Source organism: Geospiza fortis, unplaced genomic scaffold, assembly GCF_000277835.1.
Source record: "Geospiza fortis unplaced genomic scaffold, GeoFor_1.0 scaffold98, whole genome shotgun sequence".
In the NCBI taxonomy this organism is placed as follows: Eukaryota; Metazoa; Chordata; class Aves; order Passeriformes; family Thraupidae; genus Geospiza; species Geospiza fortis.
This window is the reverse complement of record NW_005054306.1, coordinates 2,706,667-2,727,282: the sequence shown is the minus strand read 5'-3', so window position 1 is coordinate 2,727,282 and position 20,616 is coordinate 2,706,667. Positions and strand designations below refer to the sequence as shown.

General features: G+C 47.0%; 1 protein-coding gene across 1 annotated transcript in view; it reads left to right on the top strand.

Annotated features, from left to right (window-relative positions):
* The first annotated feature begins 4,360 nt into the window (after window positions 1-4,360).
* SCML4 (Scm polycomb group protein like 4) overlaps window positions 4,361-20,616 on the top strand; it is a 64,668-nt gene continuing 48,412 nt past the window's right edge. The window contains exon 1 of the mRNA XM_005418414.2: window positions 4,361-4,482. The gene's annotated coding sequence lies outside the window, so the exon portion shown is untranslated. The remainder of the gene's footprint in view (window positions 4,483-20,616) is intronic.

Below are 20,616 nucleotides of genomic sequence, written 5' to 3'. Positions count from 1 at the left end.
TTCCCTTAAACCGGACTCCATCATAACTTAACCAACGGTGTCTGTGCAAGCGCGGTAGGGTTGAAGAGGGTCGGGGCGGGTGTCACGGGATTGATTCATCACCCGGAAAGATTTATAGGGTAAAATCTTGTTAAACTGAAATGCCTAATAAAGATGCGGGGAAAAAAATCACATGCAGGGCATCACCTGGGCAGGCAGCTGCCCCAAAAGACCTGCTGATATCCTGTGTGCTGCAGTGACGGACAGGGCAAATGCCACCCCTGCAGCCAGGTGCAGACACGCTCCAAGCCCCACCCCTGCCCGAACAGCAGGCTGGCCTGCACACGTTTATGTTGTTTTGGGATATTTAATTTCCTCTCTCACTTACTCTGAATGCTTTCTGATTTCATGGAAGTCTGAAGGTAATTGAATGTAATTGTTTCAAGGATCAAATTATTTAAATTATGGGGTAATGCTAGAAATAAAATGACAATCTGTGTGAGTTCATTAATGCTGGTGGAGGATGGAGAGTGATGTGTGCCATCGTGCCCAGCACAGGGCTATGGGCTGGCTGTGCCAGGGAGCCACAGGCTGGGAAGGGACAATGGATCAGGGCCAGGATGATGGCTCTGAGCGGGTGACAACCCTCTGTGGTACTCATCCCTCCCTGGCAGAGCCCAGACCCTGGCCAGGTTTGTCCCTGGCCAGGTTTGTCTTCCATCTGAAATGATTTGGGCTAGGGCTGGTAGCTCACTCCCTCTTTGAGGCTGTTTCAATGTATCTATGAGGAGTGGCACGGATTGCCCAGGGGATAAGGGGCTTTTCTCCATTGCCACCTTGAGTGCCACATTTCCAAATTCTGGATGTTGGCCTGCCTCCTGCCCGGTCATTAAAGCCCTGGTCCTTTGTCCCTCACCTGCCCCAAAAGCTTCACTTCCATGTCAGGGATCTGTTTCTCCTCAGAGAAAGCTGTGAAGACGAGAAGTTGAAGGAAAGGTTGAAATATAATCAGTACAAAATAGGTGAAATACAAATATCAGGACACTGGTGAAAAGAGTATGGATAGGATTTGCTTTAAAAATAATAGTAATTTTGGAGATTGATGGTGACCTGTGGCTCAAATAGTTGAGGAAGCAGTAACAGGAGGCAGGAGGCTTCAGCTGTGCTCCTTGCTCTGCTACTGCCTGCCTCTGTGTGCAGAGATCCTTAAAATTTCTCTGCAGTGCCATCTTCATCTGAAAACCTTATGCCTACAGAAGAAAGTGTTTCAAAGGTTTTGGGGCTGGGTGACAACCAGTGCCTCATGTAAGCACAACCTTTTCTTTTCCCCACCACCACTTTATCACATTTTTCACTTTCATTTGGAAATGGGGCAAGTGATTTTGCTGCCCAACCACATTTCTGGTTTTAGTTAGGCAGATTTACTTGGGCAGCAATTTAAAGCTGCCCTATGTTCTCCAGCCACTCTTCCCCTGACCCCACAGTCAGGCGTGTCCCTCTGCACGTGGGAGGGTGATGTGAACCTGCTTTCTGTGGAAGGGCCAGCTTTGGGCTGAAGGCACAACTGGGTGGCCGTGGCTGTGACATTTGTGGGAACATGCCACAGGAACACAGGAAGGCATTTCCCCTGCACACCCGGGGCACAGCTCTCCCCTCAGCTCCATCTCTGGCTCATCTCTCTCCACCCCTCTTGGGGAGCCTGAGGTCAGGGAATGAGCCTTGCATTTGACTCCACAGCAGATGTAAACACTTCAAACCATCCCCCCAACACTATCCCACCCACCCTTGCTTTTAGCTGTGATTTAAGCTGCTCTCCAGACCAGCTGTGTGTTTTAAACTAAAATTCATCTCTTTAAGTTAAACTTCAAATTCAAGGCTGTCAAACAAGCCTGGCAAAGAGCATATTCCAATGAACTCTGCAATTCTTCACTGTGCAACATTTGCTCCCAAAGCAGTGGGGAATTGGCTGGTTTGAGGTCTGGTTTGTTTTTTGGCTGCAAAATTATACGTAGCATTAATAGCGGCAGCGATGAGAAAGCAAAATTCCCAACCACCTCCCCAGCATTTTGCTCTTGCATTGCATTGTATGAATATGGTATTTTTTGTGAGAGGCCACAGCTGATGCCTCCATGCTGTGAGGTTGTGCCAGCCTGCCTGTGCTAGATGACATTGGTAACGTGGTGCGACACAAACAGCAGCACCGGGTGTGACAAGCCACAGCAGCCATGGATCTGCAGAGGCAATGGGAAATGACAGGGATGGCTAAGACTCATGCTCAAAATTTTAAATGGCTTACAAGAAAAGAGAGGATTTCTAAAGGCTTTTGTCACAATTACTAGTACTTTTCCCCATTTATCCCGTTAGGGAACTTAAAACAGGAATTTGTGTGGTGGTCCAGTTCCCTCCAGTTTTACTCTGGTAAGGGAATTAATGAGTGCTGGCCCACTGACCCTGATTTTGTCAATAAAAAAAAAAAGGAAAAAAGAGAAGAGAAGAGGGAAAATGAGGGATTACAGGTCTTTGCCAGGATGAAGGCTGGGATGAAGAGCATTTGTGTGCTTTGTTATTAGCGTGTTTGTGAGCACCACGGGTTTCATACCCCACTTACAGAAGACAGAAAACAGTTGTTCCAATTCTCTGCTGATAAGATATTTTTCACACCTACAGTATCTGTCAAGCTTGTAGCAATGCAAGCAAAAAACCCCCCAAAAAAAACAACTTAATGCCACCTTGATTCTCCTGGATCTACCAAACCTAATTTTTTTTCTTTAAATGCAGAGAGTTTTTCTCTAACCATGACTCTAAGAAACAAAGAATACCATGGCCATCCTCCTGACCTTGTGCTTGCAAGGGGCTGTTGGAACGAGCTTGAGTATCTCACCTTGCTCACAGTCACTAGTGGGAAGGTGCTGGCCCTTCTCCCCACTGACAGGGAAGGGGACCAGCAAAGCCCTGGCTCTTATTGGTACAGAGAGCCCAGGATTTCTGCTTTCTGCTTTTCCCCTTCTTCCCTGGTAAATAAAACAGGCTTAATGTTTGTCTCATCTCTTGTGGTGGCAGGTCAGAAGTAACTCCCCTAAACACCAGACAGCCCAACCATCACAAAACCAGTGTGCAGGGACCACAAAACCAGCAGAAACAATGGCCATGACTGCAAGCCTGTCTGGTGAGGCATCCATGGGACTGGAAAGAGAGAGAGGTGAGAAGCACGTTTGGCTGGCCATGAATACTGAGTAACAATATATGTAAGCCTGTGAAGTGGGCAGTGAGGAGCTGTGCAGCACTCACAAACAACTGTGACGAACCCCTTTGCTGGGATAATTTGATCTGGCACAGTCAATGGAGCATGGCAGGATTATTAAAACCATTATTTTTCATGTGTACTACAGAATTTTATTGTTGCGTGGTTTTTGGAGTTTTGGTTTTTTCTTTTTTCTTTTTTTTGGGGGGGGGGTTGGTTTGTTTTTTTTGTTTGTTTGTTTGTTTTTTTTTGTTGTTGTTGTTGTTGTTTCTTTTTTTGGTGGTAAGGGCTGCTAAACAAGGGAGGAATTGGTACTTTCTGTGACGAGTGACTGGCAATTCAGTGAAAGCCAGTCCTGCATTCTGCCCAAGCAGCACGGCATGGCAGCCATACCTAGCTATACAATTTTTTTATATTATGGATATCTTTGCCTGGCCATACCTGTAAGATTCTCCACAGAGCCGACTTTGGGAGATTGTGTACAGGTGCACGTGTTTGTGTGTGTGTGCGAGCAACACTGTGCACACACCCTCAGTGCCGCTGGCAGAAAGATGCCAGGCACCATTCCCCCAATTTCCATGGAAATTATCAAAACTGAAGTGGCTGCTCCTTCCCATCCGTGGCACATCACGTAAGCTCAACATCGGGCCAGGCTGCTGCAGGAGTGGGACAAAGGGCTGATGCTACACTCCGGTTTCCATGGCAACAGAGGAGGGGTAGTGAGACCAGAAATGTTGCAAACACCCCTTCTTCTCACTGCAGCCCAGCGCACCGAACTGCAAAAGACAGTGCTGTTCTGAGGGGGGGGGCAGAGGGGGCAGGAAGAGTCCAAATGTCTCTACCTTTCAGGTTGCAGAGTTTCTGAAATAAAAAGAAATGACAATTTTCCTTCTGAATCTGGTGGCAGAGGGAAAGGAAACCCGCCACGCAGGCCTCATCTTCTGCGTGCGAAATGCGTGTGTTCTTTAAAAGGCAGCGGTTGGCTGCTTATCCGGACATGATGTGGTTGAAGCTGTCATCGTAATGGAAATTCATTGCTGTAGCTATGGTAAATTGAGTTTTCTGCCTGTGCTGAATGCATTAGTCTAATGAGATGTTTGCAGCTGGAGAGCTGAGCTGCTGGAGACTTACACTGTGCTAAAAGACAGGGAGAAGATGGCTTTTGCTGGGTCCTTGTGACTGTGCTGAAAGTCCTCTGTCCTTTGGGTCCCAATGCCCAGGCTCTCTAAAGACTCTGCTCAGTGTCTTAGCCTAAGAAATAGGTAAGGGGAAAGCATGCTTCTTCTTCTTCTTCTTCCTCTTCTTCCTCTTCCTCTTCTTCTTCTTCTTGTTCACCTGGTGTTTGTCGCTGAGCCTTGTCAGAGCAGTTCTTGTTCTGTTTGTGTGTATGTGTGAACTTTGCAGCTCCTCAGCTGCAGACTGTCTTCCCCAAAGCACATCCTTCCAGAGCCCTGGGAGCAGCTCCTGCTGTGGGGAGAGAGGCAGAGATCAGCCTGTGCTGCCAGCGTGTGCTGTGTCTGTGTCTGTGTGGGGGTGTGTGTGAGTTAGTGGAGACTTCTGGCTACAGAGCACTCTGCATGCAGTGTGGCTTTGGGCTTTTCCAAACCTGAATCTAAGTGGTTTTCTTTTTTTTTCCTGCCAAGGTAAATGTCTCTTCCATTTTAAAAGCAACTTATATTGCAATGTATGTAGCAGACAGTAAATATGTCACGTGTTCTGGGGTTTTGGTATAGTTCATAGAGCAATGAGTTTAATTATAATCTCCTCATATCTTCAAACCAGCTGTTAGGTTGAATTTTTACGTCTAACTGAAACCTGGAGGGAGCAATACAGTTTGCAGGCTGGGTTTTTTCCTTCGAGACCAACAGGCTTCTGGCTTCTGAGAGGCACCGAGGAGCACACTTGAGCGGAGTTCCTCGTGTCTGCCTTTCCAGGTGTTTTAAAGCTAACTTTGAGGGGGGATGGAGCAGGGGTATGCGATGCCTGCGGGCACCTGGCCAGCCCTGCTGCTCCCTCCCCAGCCCTGCAGCCCCCGCTGGCTGACCGAGGGTGAAGCCCGGCGTGGTTCAGTGAGTAATTCCACCTTTCCATCGCTGCTGGAGGGCTGTGGGGGCTGCTTGCTTTGCCTGGGGCTCGGCTGACAGCAGGGGTCTGGCAGAAAGAAGTTGCTTTGGGGTTTGGTGCATGCGGGGCTTGTGGCAGGAGTAAAGTTAACCCGGTGAGCTGCGGAGGGAAAGTTGCTTGAATGCTCTGCTTGGAGGGGGATCGCTGTTTAATCCTGGGCTTATTTCAAAGAGGCTTCTGAAGACGTTTTTCTCAAGGACAGACCAAGGGCTTTTCAAATGGAATAAAGGCACAATAGGAGAAGTAAAGCATAGAAAGGGATGCTGTTTTTTTGTGGGAGCAGACTTGAATCTGAAGAGTGTCTTTGTGCTACAGGAGTACTTACAGCACCCTCCACCCTGCCGTGCTGCTGGTCCCTGGTGCAGCTCAGCACACCAGGTTCAGCCACCACTGGTGTAAATCAGCATAACTTCCCTGCCTCCAGCCTCATCTGACACCAGCTGAGGACATGGTTCGGAGATATGCAAGCTCAGGTTTTGTAATTTTACTTAGATGAGGTGCCTCCCAGTTCTCCCTGGCTGCAGGTGACTTTGTATTTTAATTCAGATGTCACGCTGCTTTTCCCAGTCAGGCAGAGCCCCTCTGCCCCATCATAAAAGTTAGTTAGCTGATGCACCTGCTCTTTAGATTAGAAAGACTGCTAGGGGCACGAGTTTTTCAGTGACTGAGTGTGAAAGAGGGACTGGGAAAAAAAATCTACCAAGAGGAAAAGTACATGTGCTGAATTAAATCAGAACACTGCAGAAGGTATACCTTGAGAAACGCTTTGTTGGTGAGTGGAATAATTCTGATGTTGCTGTTATTCTGTCTGTTGGAAATGTTTAAGTCAAATACTTGTGTCATGTGGAAAAGGGTGGGTAGAAAGTGGCAATTTTCTTTCTTGGGCGTTCGGTGACTTGCCATGAGGTTTCTCACCAGCAGGGTTGGGACATGACTGCACAGGTGCTTGATGGTGGCTATGGGACCTAGAAAGAAGAAATTGCAATAGGATGCTTTCCTTCAGCCATCCCCTTAGTTCCAAAGATTTGGGGTTTTGTTAAATATATCTATATATTTTTTTTTTTAAAGAGAAACATGATACAGAGCCTGATTGTGGTACTGGAGGTTCAGTAGCCTGAGAGGTGATCTTACCCAACATCTTTCCCTCCCTCAAATTTAGGTAATACTAAAGAAAAGGAAAAAAGCAAGAGAGGTCAGGCTGTGGGGTGAACGAGGAAGTGGGGTATGGGACAGCTGTCCATTCACATCCTGGTGACAGGAGACAGGCAAGCCCTGCCAGCTGGGCTCCTGCCCGCTCCCCAGCCAGCCCTGCTGCAGGGAGGCGCTTGGGCAAGGGCGTCTCTGCTGGGACATGGGCTGGCCTCCGTGGGGATGCATCCATCCTCCTCATCCCTGGCCATGCTGGTGTCTCTCAGCATCCTTGGACTCCCCCAGCACCCAGAGCTGTCTCACACCAGCTCTGGTGGGAGCCAGCTCAAACCCAATAGTAAAATACGGGATAATTTAGCTCATTTAAGCTGAATCATAGAAGTTGGACTTCAGTGATCCTGTGGGTCCCTTCCAACTCAGGATATTCCATGATTCAAATTCCCCAGCATCACCCCTTCTCAGTGGGCTCCCTCCCTGCAGTGAACTGAACTCACTTCACTAAGGCTAGCCCATGTTCCTTGCACTATTTTGGAAACCCCCAGGGTACTTCCAGCTGGAGGCAGAGGCATGCTCTCCTCCTGTAGATGGCTGGGAACCCACACACACCTGGCAAGTAAATAAAAGGGATAAAAGCACATTTTGGGGTAAGGAAGACCTTCAGGAAATACTTTATGAGAGCAAAACAGCAATGATTTCTGTTGAAAATTGAAAGAAATAATATGTTTATATTTGGTAACACTGAAGTCAGCAAAACCCTGTTTTCTTCAGGGGGTTTTAGTTCACTTTCATAAACTATACTTGATGGCCACATGGTGTCTTTAAAAAAAAGTAACAATGAGAAAATATACCCCAATACCCTAAAATCCTACCCTACTTCTTTCTCTACAGCTTTAAAATGGTGCAAAGGAGGAGTCAGCTTTATTTACATAAAACACTCCCAGCAGAGTTCTCCAGCTGACCATTAAGAGCAGCTACAGTGTTTAACAGGTGATGGCTCTCCACAGTGAGAATGAACAATAATTGCTTTACTTATGCAAAGAAAAATATTCCAGGCTCACCTTGGAGGGAAGAATTAATTACATGTATTAATTCTGTCATAACAAGTTGCCTCATGAGGAATTGGATTCCTGTACAAAGGAAGCAAAATTCTCTCTTTATTTTGCTGTATATTAGAAAAGAAACTTGATTGAAAATTGTGTGTCAGGAGATTACACACTGCTCTGCTGAACACAATCATGATATATTGGTGCACTAAAGGTACTGGCAAATTTGCTATTGACAAATAAAATTGAAAAGAATTTATAATCTAAGTTAGCACCTTTGCACCAAGTTCTTCTGTTGATGAGAAGGAAAAAATTAACAAAAGAAAAGGTGATGTGCAGTGAAGATGGAGTCAAAATTTATTAAACTTCTAAAGTTATGATATAATTTTTTAATAAAGTCTTATTAAAGATTATGAACCTGTAAGTCATTCATTAAGATTGACTGTTCCCTTTAGGAAATAGTGAAAATTTGGCTTGAATAAAGGATTGCCCAGAGAGAGTCTGGATGTGTAATTATATTCCACTGAAGGATGAATAATTCCTCTTGAACTGAACAGTTTGCTGTAGCCCTGCAGTTTATACTGCCCTCATCTTTAGGGGTGATTCTCATCCTACAGAAGAAACGGTGCTATAAATGCCAGCCTTCCCCTTTCCCCCTGTAGGAGTTTGTCACTCTGCTCACTTTGGGTGTGAGACACAAAGGCTGGGGTTTCCTTTCCAACATCCCTGGCAGGGCAGCCAGGAATATGTGTCTGGTTTCCTGCTCCTCTTCCCTGGCATGTGCTCGGCATTTGAAATGCCAGAGTGACAAAAGCTTTTGCAGGCCCAGCTGTTGCTCTCGTTGCTTCAAGTATTTTTATACATGGGGCTCCCAGGAGTATTGGCTGGCATTTTCTGTGTTTGTGACAGGTGTGACTGAACAGGAGCATTCAGAGCTGTGCCCCGAATTGCTCGCAGTGCTGTGGTTACCCTGCTCCTCACAGAGGGTCTGCTCCCCACTGCCCCACACACGGTGCTGGGTGCCCTCACAGCTCTGCTGCAGCTGGAGCTGCACTTGGCACAGGGAGGGGGACGCCCTGTGTCACCCCTCTGTTAACCCTGCCCTGGCATGCAGGCACTGCTTGCCTTCCTGCCACCATGCTGCAGCTCTGGGGTCGTGGTCTGGGAGATGGGCAGCTGGCTAAGGCACCTCAGCTCTAGCCCAGACACATGCTGGTAGGGATACACTGTCCTTGGTAGCTGGAGCTGGTGCTGCACCTGAAGCAGTGCCTGGCTCTGTACCTTGCTCCCACCTCAGCACAGTGCCAGGGAGTAGCAGCTGCTCCATTGCTGGACTTCTGCTGGCACCCGTGCAAGCCTTGCTTTCTCAGGGACAACTACAGGAGGTTAATGCCACAGCATGTGCAGTGATAGGTGATTCCTTGTGGCATCCCCTGTGATCTCCAGTAGCTTGAAAAAGTGGCTGTGTTTCTCTGTGACACTCCTCAGGCACGAGCAGCACGTGAGCCCATGCTGTCTTTTGCTGAGGGATGAGTCTCCAAGAGCTGCCCTGCTTCTCTGTTGTGAAAATACCTTCTCATGAGGCTTGCCTCCATCTCTCCATGCTTCCACTTGTGTGAGGGAGGCACCACAAGATGCATTGTATTCTACTTGGCGGGAGGTGCCAAGTAGAACAAGGGAAGGTATGAGTTGCTTTCTTGTTTCAGCCCATCCTCCTGCAGGTGTCACACACCTGAGCTTTCAATGAAAGAGCTAACTGTGAGTCACATGTAAGCCACTATGTCCCCAAAATGCAGGATAAGTCTTTGTTGGCCCGAAAGCCTGTAAGCAGCAATGGCCCCAATGATTCCTTCCTGCCTGCCTGCCAGGAAAGACACCATAGACAGGTAGGTTTTTAATCCAAGACCTTGTTGTGCACCACAGGCAGATTTATTGAGAATTGTGGTAGTTGTCATCCTGAGAGGCTCCAGTGATTTTTTATGCACTCTATAAACTCACAGTCAGAGGGAATGTGTCATTCAAACACTCAGTCTATCAAGGCAAGAGAAAGGAAAGGTGGAAATGAGGGATCACCACTGGTCTTGTTCGCTGGGTGTCCTATTGCCACCTTGGGTCCCCTTGCCAAGGTCATCTCTTGAGTACCTGCTGCTCCCTGGTCCCCCAAAGCAGCCTGGATTTGGGGCAGAACGGACAGACCTGAGCCATGAGATCTGCACTGCACCTTGCAAGCAGCTGGGGTGGCAGCAAGGGGGCACAAGCTGCTTTCTGGTGGAACCTCTGTTTTACAGGATCAGTGTGTAAAACAGTGTGATTTCCAAAGTACACATTGGTGGTTTGCAGCCATTGAGACCTGTGGACACTCTGGAGAGAGAAACATGACTGGAGGCAGAAATAAAGGTTTGGGAGAGGTCTTCACACCCGGCCAGAGATGGTACTCAGATGAGATCTTGAAAGGAGAGACAGGCACTGAACAGGGCAAAAGAGTGCTCTGGGATTTTAGCTAAGGACAAATCCAAAGGGCAACATTACAAATAGGGGTTCCATATTAAAGAACCTGAGAGATTGTGAGGTTTTCTTTTGTCTCTGCTATAATTTTTGGTTTTGAGCTGAGCTGCTACTGTGCCTGGCTCTGGCTCTGCAGGGAAATGCCTGCACACACTCAATGCTGTGCTCTAAAGCCTGGGCAGATACACCAGCTCAGAGGAGAGGGGAGCCTCCCCCCTCCTCCCCAGCACAGGGATTCCAGGATCACTTCAGGGGTTTGTTGGTGACTCCTATGAAAAACCCCACAGCATCAATAGGATTGCAGCCCAGCATTTGCTGTGGAGTCTAATGGTAGATATGACCTTTTAATATATGTATTTCCATGCTTGCATGTGCACAGGAACTTTCCTACTGAACTGGGCAATAGAGATAGTTTTTCCTTATTCTCCAGCAGAAAGAATGAAGTGAATCAGTGTTACTTCATTCATTACCCCCAGGAAGAAATGTCTTGTGGAGGACACATCCATTTGGCATGGCATCTTAAAAATCATGCAGAGGGAACTGAAGGAGGACTTCAGTAATACTGCATCTGATGCATTTTTAAGATCTGTTTCCCACAGAAGGTGTCTGTTTTCTGCCTCAGAAAAGTACAGACCTGGTGAGGGCTCTTGTTTTGCAAATGCCCAGTGCAGATTCTCAAGAGAACATCTGCGAGAAGAAATGGCACAAAAAGTCTCACCTCTCTTTCCTGCACCAGGTGCCAATAAAGGAAGGGTGCTAGGAGAAAGGGAGTTGTTGTGGGTGGCCCATCTTGTCGAGGTGAGAATGTTTCCTTCCTGCAGCTTGTGCAGCTGCCAAGGAGGTGGTGAGTGAGTGAGCAGGGATGGTGCATGGTCCCCCTCTATTCCTGAGGGACAGAAGGGACTCCTGTGCCAGGCAGGCAACAGCAATGCAACAAATGGTGCTTCAGTGCAGATGTGCAGTAAAAACAAATAGAAGAGGAGATGTATTCAAGAAACTGTTTATGATCATTATTTATGTATATATGGAGACTCAGTACCCTGTTGCCTTAAAAAAAATGTTTGTAGCATTTATCTCCCGATTTAATCTGGCAACCTCCATCTATTTCCCCGTGAAGGATGAATGAGATGTGCCTGGTAACTATCTCTTATGGCTCAGTAAATACTTGAATTTATTTGCATATTAAGTTGGCCACGCTCCTATCGTGCTCGCTAAATGCAGCAACACGAACCACTACACAGAGGAGGCTCATGGGCCATTAATGTGCCAAGGATTTATGTGAATGACTCCCTTTAACATTAATGGAAGTTATCTGCACAAATCGTCTTCCACTGGGGGAATAGACCATAATGTATGTAAATACATATTACTCACTGCTGCTTAGTTATTCAAGAGGACGCTGAGCAATCTAAACTACCATCAGCTCTGGTGCTGATGTATGAGCAGTTTTCCTTAAAATGTGGGAAGAGAGGATGCTGCTTGTTGTGTAGGTTATTATGTCACCTTTGAGCTGGCCCATATTTGGACATGGTTGCAGCCCCTCAGGCTTCAATGGGACACAGAGGAGGGAAGTTTTTCAGGGTTAAGTCCTGGCTGAACTGGTATTTCTCATGCAAGTAAAGGCAGCTCTGCTTGGTGGAAGGCAAGAGCGAGGAGAAGATGGATTCCTCTGTCTCTTAAGCTCCCAGTGTGGCTGGGAGTGCTCCCCATTTCCCAGCCAAAGGCTCTGCTGTGTGCCCCAATGCTGCTTCCTTTCAGGAGGGGCTGCAGTGTCCCTTCAGGTTTTGTCAGGCTTGGTTCTCCTGCCTTCACTCTCCCACCTGGGAAGTCCCATTCATGTAGGTCAGTGAGCAGCATGGCTGGGCTCTACCCACCACGTGTGTGCTATAGTTTGTCTCCCTTCCCATGAAAATGGATGTTCCCCTGCACATTGGGAGCTTTGCTGCTGCCTGCCTGGAGACCCCAGGGCTGCTGGCCTGGTCCTGCCTCACTGGGGAGGCTGCAGGCATGGGTAGGGTGTGCTCTAAGAAAAAAACTGTTATTGTTCCCCCTCCGTGTAGGGGGATAGAACATAAGTAAATAAAGGTAATATAGAAAGTAATCTTACCCCCTAAAGAGTTGCAGCTGAGCCAATTATCAAAGATTAGGAGCAGGGCTGATGTTAACAGGCCATAGCTGTAGCCAATCAGAAGAGTGTTATAAAAGAGTGGATTGAGGGTAGCTGGAGACCGTTGGCTGCTGTGAGCACAAGGAAGAGGCAGTGCCTAGAGGAGCTGCCTACAAGAAACATCAAGGAGGCATGAAACTCTGGCAATATGGAACCCTTGCAATGTAAATGGCAATAGAACTCTTGCACTATAATGACAACCCCTCTGCATGGCTTTTTTTCCCACCTTTTCTATATGTGTGAAAGTCAGTAGTGTGCCTGGGGGGTGCGAGTCCTGCTGCACCCCCAGCTTGGCTCAAAAACCTTTGGACACGTGTTAACATGTTGTGTTCCTCTTGGGATTGCTGTAGTGGCATCAGGTCACTGAAGTTAAGCCTGTGCAAATACCCTTGCCTCTCAGAACATGGGTTTTTTGGGTGAAGCGAAAAAACCAGAAAATTTAGCTCTTCTCTTATCCATAGCTGACTAGATGAGGGTAAAGTTGCTCTGGAACAAAAAAGAATCAAGTGATTAGACTGATGGGACTGACCTCAGTGCTGCTGTTTCAGCCTGCTCCTGACCCTGTGTGACCACAGGTTTGTGCTCCTTCTACATCTGCACTTGTAAGCTTGGGTGTGTTAGGGCACCCTGCAGCAGACACAAAATGTGCTGTGCCAGTCCTCTGGGATGGTTAGTGTGGGATGGAGCTGTGTGGTATGGGGAGAGACACCTGGGAGAAACCTGCAACTTCAGGGACATTTTCCTTAACTAGATTATTAGAGATAGTGGAATTCCTTCAGTCTTCAATATATTAAATTTACCTGCCATGGTTGTTACCTCTGATTTCTAATTAAATGAGATTATTGAACTGGGAGACAATATTGCACAAATTATGATTTGTTTCTTTTCTTTACACATTATTTTTACATGCTTAGTAGTGGCAGCCTCTGCTGACAGCAGGGACCAATACTGAGATGGCAAAAAAACTCAGGGGTCTGTCTTTGTCAAAAAGAAGGATCTGCTCAGGAGAGCTACCAGTAACCTCGTGCCAGGGCTTTTGTCTCTCCATGAGCTCAGAACATGTGCAGTAAGAGAGTCTGTCCAGGGAAGGGCTGATGTTTAGTGGTGGACTTGACAGTGCTGGGTTAGCAGTTGGACTCCGTGACCTCGGAGGTCTTTTCCAACCTAAGTGTTTCTGTGATTCTGTGCTGTAGTATTTATTTAGCTGGCTAGGCAGTAAGCTGCCATATGATGAGGAGAAAATGAAGGGAGGCTTGGATGTGTGATGTGGAGGTAGGCATGCAGGGACAGCCCCCTCTCTGAAATAGGGAGAGCAGGACTGACTGAGACTTCTGGTGGGTGATTGATTCTAATTAATTTGGAAGCTGGTGTGTTCTCTCAAACTCATTAATATCTAGCTCTGCAGATGCAGAGGGACATATGGGAGGGGATGATGAGCACACAGAAGCCCATCCTCCTGCCTGTGTGAAAGCTTCAGGGCAGGCAGGGAGCTGGGAGAGGAAAGAAGTGAGGCTCCAGCCTCTCTCAGGTGTGCTCGGGGGGGACTCAGAGCACGACTCAAAGAGCGCAGCTGACAGCAAACCCTGTGGGAGCCTGTGCCAAGGGAAATGGTCCCTGAGGCCAAAGAGGGAGAGAGCTTTCCAGAGCAGGCAAAAATTGCCATGCATGCCCATCTGTGTGCTTTAAGACCTCACACGAGCTGGTTTTCCCTGAAATGATGGGAGATTATAGAAACATGTGACGTACAGGTCCAATGGCAAACAGAGCTGTGTGTGCCACTCAGGTATTTCTCCCATCAGGGCCAGCATGCAGGAACATGTACAGCCACGGGGGCACTCATGTCTGGCCCTTTACCAGCTAAATGAAAGTGCAGAGGAGCTGGAAAAACTAATGATGGTCCTGCTGTGTACTCAGCCTGTGTCCCAGGCTGTGACTGCAATCTTAATTACTGTTCAATGAAGAAGTGTTGCTAGTCAGAGGTATTGTAATTATTTACTATTAGTAGGTCCAGAAGACAGTGCACTACATCCCTAACTTTTCTGTTTATTTGTTTGTTTTTTTAACTCAGAAATAAATGGCAGCAGAATAAATAAAGTCAGCCTCTGAAAAGGTCACATTTGCCTACAGTCACAGTCCATATGCCAGTTTCTTATGCTAATTTTGGGACAGTGAAAAACCTGACACTCTGGTCATGCTGCCTGTGATTGCTAGAGGGGCTGCTCAGGTTGGTTAACACAGGTGCCTTTAAGCATCAGAAGAGAAAGGACGGGCTGGGAAGGCTAGGAGACTCCATAAGGGAAAATTAGAGGAAAGTGGGAGGAAAATTAAAGTCTAAAATTCTTCCAGGTACTCAGGAGGTTTTAATCATCATGTGCTATGGATGGCACCATGCCACAGCCTCCTGATAAGGGAGAAACTTGCAAGGAGAATAGGATAAACTGTGAGTAGAGAAAATGGCTTCTGACAAAGAATTTGGGGGATGATGACATCGATTGTATTGGATCCTGTGTGAATTACATCACAAAAGAGTAAATCTGATTTTGGACTTTAAGGTGCAGAGGGAGGAGTTTGCAGTGGGCCACTTTGCCTGTTCCACTGTGGGCATCTGAAACACACAGGATCCACATTTAGAGACTGGTCTGGATTTTCAAGAGAGACATAAGAAGCTTTTCAATCTGCTTTTTCATTTCCTTTGCACAGAGATTTCATGAAGAGATACATACTAGTTGTCTCACATACTGCCACAAAGAGCTTATAATCTGTTCATAAATTATGTGGTCATGCACACAAACAATAAAAAAGGATGACTTACCTCCATCCACTGTGACCATCCCCTGCAGAGGGGCAGGCAGAATGGACTATGACCTGCAGATATTTTATTTGTCTCATATTCATTTGTGCTTTCTCACTGGCAGAAGAAAGAGGTTAAAAGCTGAAATGTTTTATCGAACAATTTTGAAATGACTTTGCAGCAAAGCAGCGTGCCTGGGGCATGGAGGGGCTTTATGAAGGCTTTTGATTAAGGGGATTCAGGTGAAGGGGGAGCAGAACAGTCCACCCTTCTGGCCAGGGCTTGTGCAGGCACCCTGAGCCCTTCTCACCAAGTGCCCACTGTGCTTGGCAGGTGATGGAGGGAGGTCTCCCTGAGGTAAGGCAGGTGCCACCAATCATTCTGTGTGTTGCTCCTCTGGTGATCCATAGAGAGGGACAGCCCTCAGGTACTGAGCAGCTCTCAGAGCCTCTGCTGCCACTGAGTGCAGAAATCTCTGTGGTCCATCAGAATATGCTGTCCTGGGTGGCTGCTGTCAGCCTCAGGCTGCTGTGTGCCTCAGCCTGTGCTTGAAGGCATTTCTTCCTTGGCAGCCCCTGGTATCTCCATGGAACTGTGAGGAGTTGTCTTTGCTACCTGAGCTGTTGTCCCAGTTAGTAAGAAGTGTAGCCAGGAATGGAAGACATTGCCATTCTAGGAATCTCTTGTGAATTGGGTGGTGCAGACATAGAAAATATGAAAACAGTGACACCTTGAGCACCAGCAAACAATTCAATGCGTGGTGGGGAAAAAAATCCCTGTGTGCAGGGACTGAGAATGTAATGCAAGTTCCTCTCTGGTCCCACAGAGCCCTGTTGCAGAGGTTTAAGCTGTACTGCAAGAGTACATATGCCTTCTGCTAGTGCTGTGTGTTTGCTCTCACCAGCCACTGTCAGATTACACAGGGGCCAAACCCTGGTTCCATAAAACGTCTGACAGCTTTCTGTTACCTGCTCTTGGAACAGGTTTGGAAGGGTGCCTTCTACTGACAGGCCCTTGCAAGCACAAACCAACTGAAAATTCATTCAGAGGGACCTTTCATATGGGGTGTGTTTTTTTAAATAGCAGCAAAAGCAGACATTTAATCAGTACAATTTTGCAGATTCTATTGCCAAAGGTATGCCGGCTCTGACACAGAAGCCAGCTGGAGAGGTTTTGCTCTGAATATTGAGTTTCTAGGTGATGAAAACAGGGTTGTTGCCAAACACAATGTAAAAATCATTGAGAAAAAAGAAAATGGTGGTTAGTTGGAGAAGGAAATGGATCAAAACAGTTCTGAAAAGTCAAGGTTATATATTTATTTAGAAAATGAATTGCAGGTATAGTCAAACAGGGGTGAACTTTAGAGTGCTTGTCCTCTAACAATCAGCCCCAGTTAGCAAAGCTTTGCTCCCCAGTCACAGTGAGCTGCCCTTGCAAACTTGCTGCATGATATTCCCATGCTTCAGTCCTAGGTCTGGAATATTTTGCAGTTTCCCAGGACACTTTTATTCCAGATGTATCTAATCTGCACTTTGAGAGCCACCTGCAGCCTCCCCCAAGGGCAGATCCAGTGTCCAGGTAGACAGCAAGCCTGGGAGCGCCCAGAACTCACCTTCCCAAAAGGGGTGTGCCAGCAAAAATATCACAGCTGATGGTCTGAAACTTCCCCACTACCCTCTGCCAGCCTGCCGAGCGATGACTGAGGCACCAGAGCTTTTCTGCTGCAGTGGGAAGCAGTGGCACTGGGGTGATAATCTGGTTCTCAAACAGTCCAGGTTAATACAGCAGGTTCTAGTTAGTAATGCATGTGCTTTTCTTATTCCTGAACTTAATTATTAAATTAATATCCTTTTATTCATGCTGTCCAATTAAAATGTGATTTGAATATAATTGTATCTTTCATGTGTGGAAGTGGAAGCTTTCAGCATCTTTAGAATCTGTGGTCCCTGAAACCTCTAAAGACAGAAACTAAGAGCTACTCCAGTTTATGCCAGAAAACTATGAATCTTTTATAAGTATTATTTCTCAAAATATAATATAACAGTACATCAGATCCCTAAGGAATAAAGTTAACTTTACGTGAGAAATGTGTGAAATTTCTGCCCTCTGTCCAAAAAAGATATTTCCCTACTGACTTTTGTAATATCAGTTCTTCAGATTTAGGGGGCTAATTTATTTCTTGGGACAGATATCTGTGGTAGGCATGAGAAACCCTCCCAGAGTTGGGGGCTGGCTGTTCCTGGTGGGGGAATGGGAGGCAGCACATGGGCTGGTGCAAGAGCAGAGGCTGGGCATGGCAGCCAAGCACCCCAGGGCTCCCCAGCATGCTGCTGGGATAGCATTTGTGGGGAATGGGAGAAGCAAGGCATATTTCAGTGGGAAAGGGGGGAGAGTTCTGCATCTTTTTTCCCAAAACAGGCACATTAGCCCCAGCGATTTCACGTAGTAGTTATAACCTGGAAAGGAAGGAAAAATGGAGATTTTATCCCATATTGTGGGCTCAAGAAAGGAGCTCACAATGGGGAATTATGGCAATTCTACTCAGGACAGGAGTTGTCTCTGTATTAGAAATGTACTTACTTGCCAAGGTAACTCAGGATGGCAGTGTGTAAGCCCCGAGAGTAGCACAGGAGGCAATAAATGCCAACACAAAACATCCAGATCACCTCAAGCTGTTCATCATGACAATTTTCCCTTTTACCATATAAAGTTTGCTTATAATTCTTATTAAACTTAATCTGGGGAAGACAGGGAGTTTTTCAACTTGACTCCAGTTTCTGTTCTAGGGATTCTTTCTATTAATTGCAGATGATTTCAGGGATCAGACCAGTTTAAATTAAATTGCTGGTTCAGCATCACAGTCGCAGTGCAATATAATTAATTAATGAATTGATGTCAGACAGTCAGGCTGGGCATCTTTGCATCTCCAGCACTTGGGGTTTGTGTTGGGGAAATTGAAACTTGATGATCTTGGTGTTGGAAATCACAGCTGGTAAGTCAGGGAGAGAGGAATGATGTGCTCTATGTTACAGTCTTCCCAGTCACTGGAAAGTTCACTCAGTCCCAGACTGCAGATGGTCAAAGGCAGGGTGGCAGAGAAGCAGGTGGAGGCTGATTGCAACCTGGAAAGGGAGCAACCCTCCATTACACATCCCTACCTCCAGAGGGATGCTGGGGAAGGATGCAGGGTCTCATGAGCCACCTAAGAAGGAGTATGATGGCTGTGGAGGCAGTGGGGGAGAGGACCTACCTCCTTTGGAGACTTTGCAGCCTGTCAGCACCAAGGAGAGGATGCTCAGATCAGGCAGGAGAGGTGAGGAAATGAAGTGGAGGAAGCCTGATAGGAAGGCCTGGCAAGCAGAGCTTGGAAGTCTGCAGGAGCTTCTACTTGTATAATAAATACCAAACTTATAATACTCAGCCCTTGGCCTTAGCTCTCCCTGCCTCTCCAAGATCCCAGAGGGAGTTTTGCACAGCTCCTGGACAGGTCCCCAGCAGCCCATTTTACCACCTGCAGGATTTCAGGACAGGAGATTTTAAGAGGGTCTTTTTAGCAAAGCAAAACGGCACCTGTGCATACACAGAAGCTGAGGCAGGAGGTCTCAGGACAGCAGGGGGAGGGATCCAAGTTGTTTTACTGGGACCTTGTTTTGCAAATGGTAAACCACAGTCTGAGGCAAAGATCTGCAAGTGGAACCCCTCCCATGCCTGCAGCTCACCAAGGCTGGACACCAAGTCTTCTGTATTTCTTCTTGCTTCTCTGCAATATCAGAAGTGGGGCCACTAGCCCCACATAAGATAGAGAGAGAAGGAGGGAGGGAGGAAGGAATTGTCTTTGTCCCTTCTTTGTGCACATTTGCCTTTGCCACCTCTGCAGAGTGACCCTTGCCACTCACGTGGCCTCACTCATCCATTTTTCACATCTTTCCTTTGGTGCTCTGCCTGTACTCACTCACTCTCCATAAAGTTTCATTCCCTCAACTCCCTGCTACAGGCTGCACATCTGCAACAAAAATGTCAGGCCAAATGAAGAAAGGTAAGATCAGGAGGCGAGGCTGGCCTCGGCTGCTCCTGGGGGTCCCATTCTCGCCTGGGTTTGCAGGTTCTTCTGGCTCATTAAGCAAACCTGAGTGAGAAGGGGCATGCAGCTACTGCTCTACCTGCTGTCACCAGGGTGCTATCCTTCAAAAGAACACCTCCTCAAGGACAGCACTGTCACTGCTGATGAATTTAACTTAAAAAAAATAATCAGGCTCTAAGAAGGCACTGGGAACCATTTTCCCTTTCTTTTGCTCTTAGTAACAATGAAAGGTGCAGACACCATCAACAATTTTTGTCTGGATTTTGAAGAATCCAGTTTTTTTCAACCAGCTCCCTGTCTCTTCATTAAGGCACCCAGATGCTGAGAGAGAGAAGAGGGCAGGATACAGCACAGACACTGCTTGCATGCTGCCCAGGTCTTTCCCACCCCAATGCAGTGACTGAAAATACCAGGACCTGCTCTCAGCACCTGAAGAGCAAGCCTGCTGCAGGACCCCTTCTGCCACTCCTGAGCCTGGAGCAGGCAGCAAAGCACCTGTGGCAGACACATTGATGGGTTTCTGCTGCACTGAGACACGTTTGCAAGTGTAAAAAGGTGTTTCCTTGCTTTAACTCTGTTTGATTTGGATCCTCTGGCAAATTATTTGAGGAAGAGCTATACAATTGCTATTGCAGGGTAACTTTCAGCACAGGCTGGAGACATGCAGGTGCAAAGGCCTGAAACCACCTGCAAAGAGAAATGTGCCATTTTCCAAGAAAGCCACCCAGCAGAGTGCCACCCATGCCCAGACTGGCTGCTGCACCTCCTTCATCTCCCACAGGGCAGGGCACAAAGTCAATCACAGCATTTATAGGAACAGCCTCAGGTGGTTTCCTGAGCAGAGGAGACAAGGATGCTTGGTTTTCTATAAACTGGTGACATTAGTGACCTGTAACTGCCTGATTCTGGTGTCTGAGAGGGTGTCGGGTCTCACAAGATTTTTTTCCCAGCATCAAACTTTTACATTGTGTATTCTGCTCTCATTGTCTCATAAGAGCACAACTGGGGTCTCACATCCCCATCTTTTACACATTTCCACTACGTCTGCAAGCCTTTGCACCCCTTGCTCTTGTGCTCCATCAGGTCTGTTTGAACAAAGCAACAAAAGTCATATGAGGAGAGAAGGAGAGCATGAGTCTGTGAATACATGAACTCTTACTCTGCAGGAAAGAAAACTGAATAAATGAACCAACTTTTTTGCCATGCGTATCTCAGGTACAAAGTGATGTCACTGAAGGAAAACTGTCATCTCCCACAGTGTCCCTGGCTGATACAGTGGCTCCAGGGCAAGGTACACAAAGTCTATGCAGTGGCAGATGCTAGTGAATGTTGTTTTGGATGCTGCAACTATCAGTTCTGCCAAGGAGAGTTAAATTTCTTCTATGCTGCAAGGAGATTCTGATATGGGACTATCACTTCCAACAAGGGACTACAGCTCATTAGAAATCCTTGTTTTTACAGTCCAGAACATAAACACATTTATCCCTCTTGTATCTGTGTACACTCTTCACTGTAGGACTGCTCCACGTAGGGAAA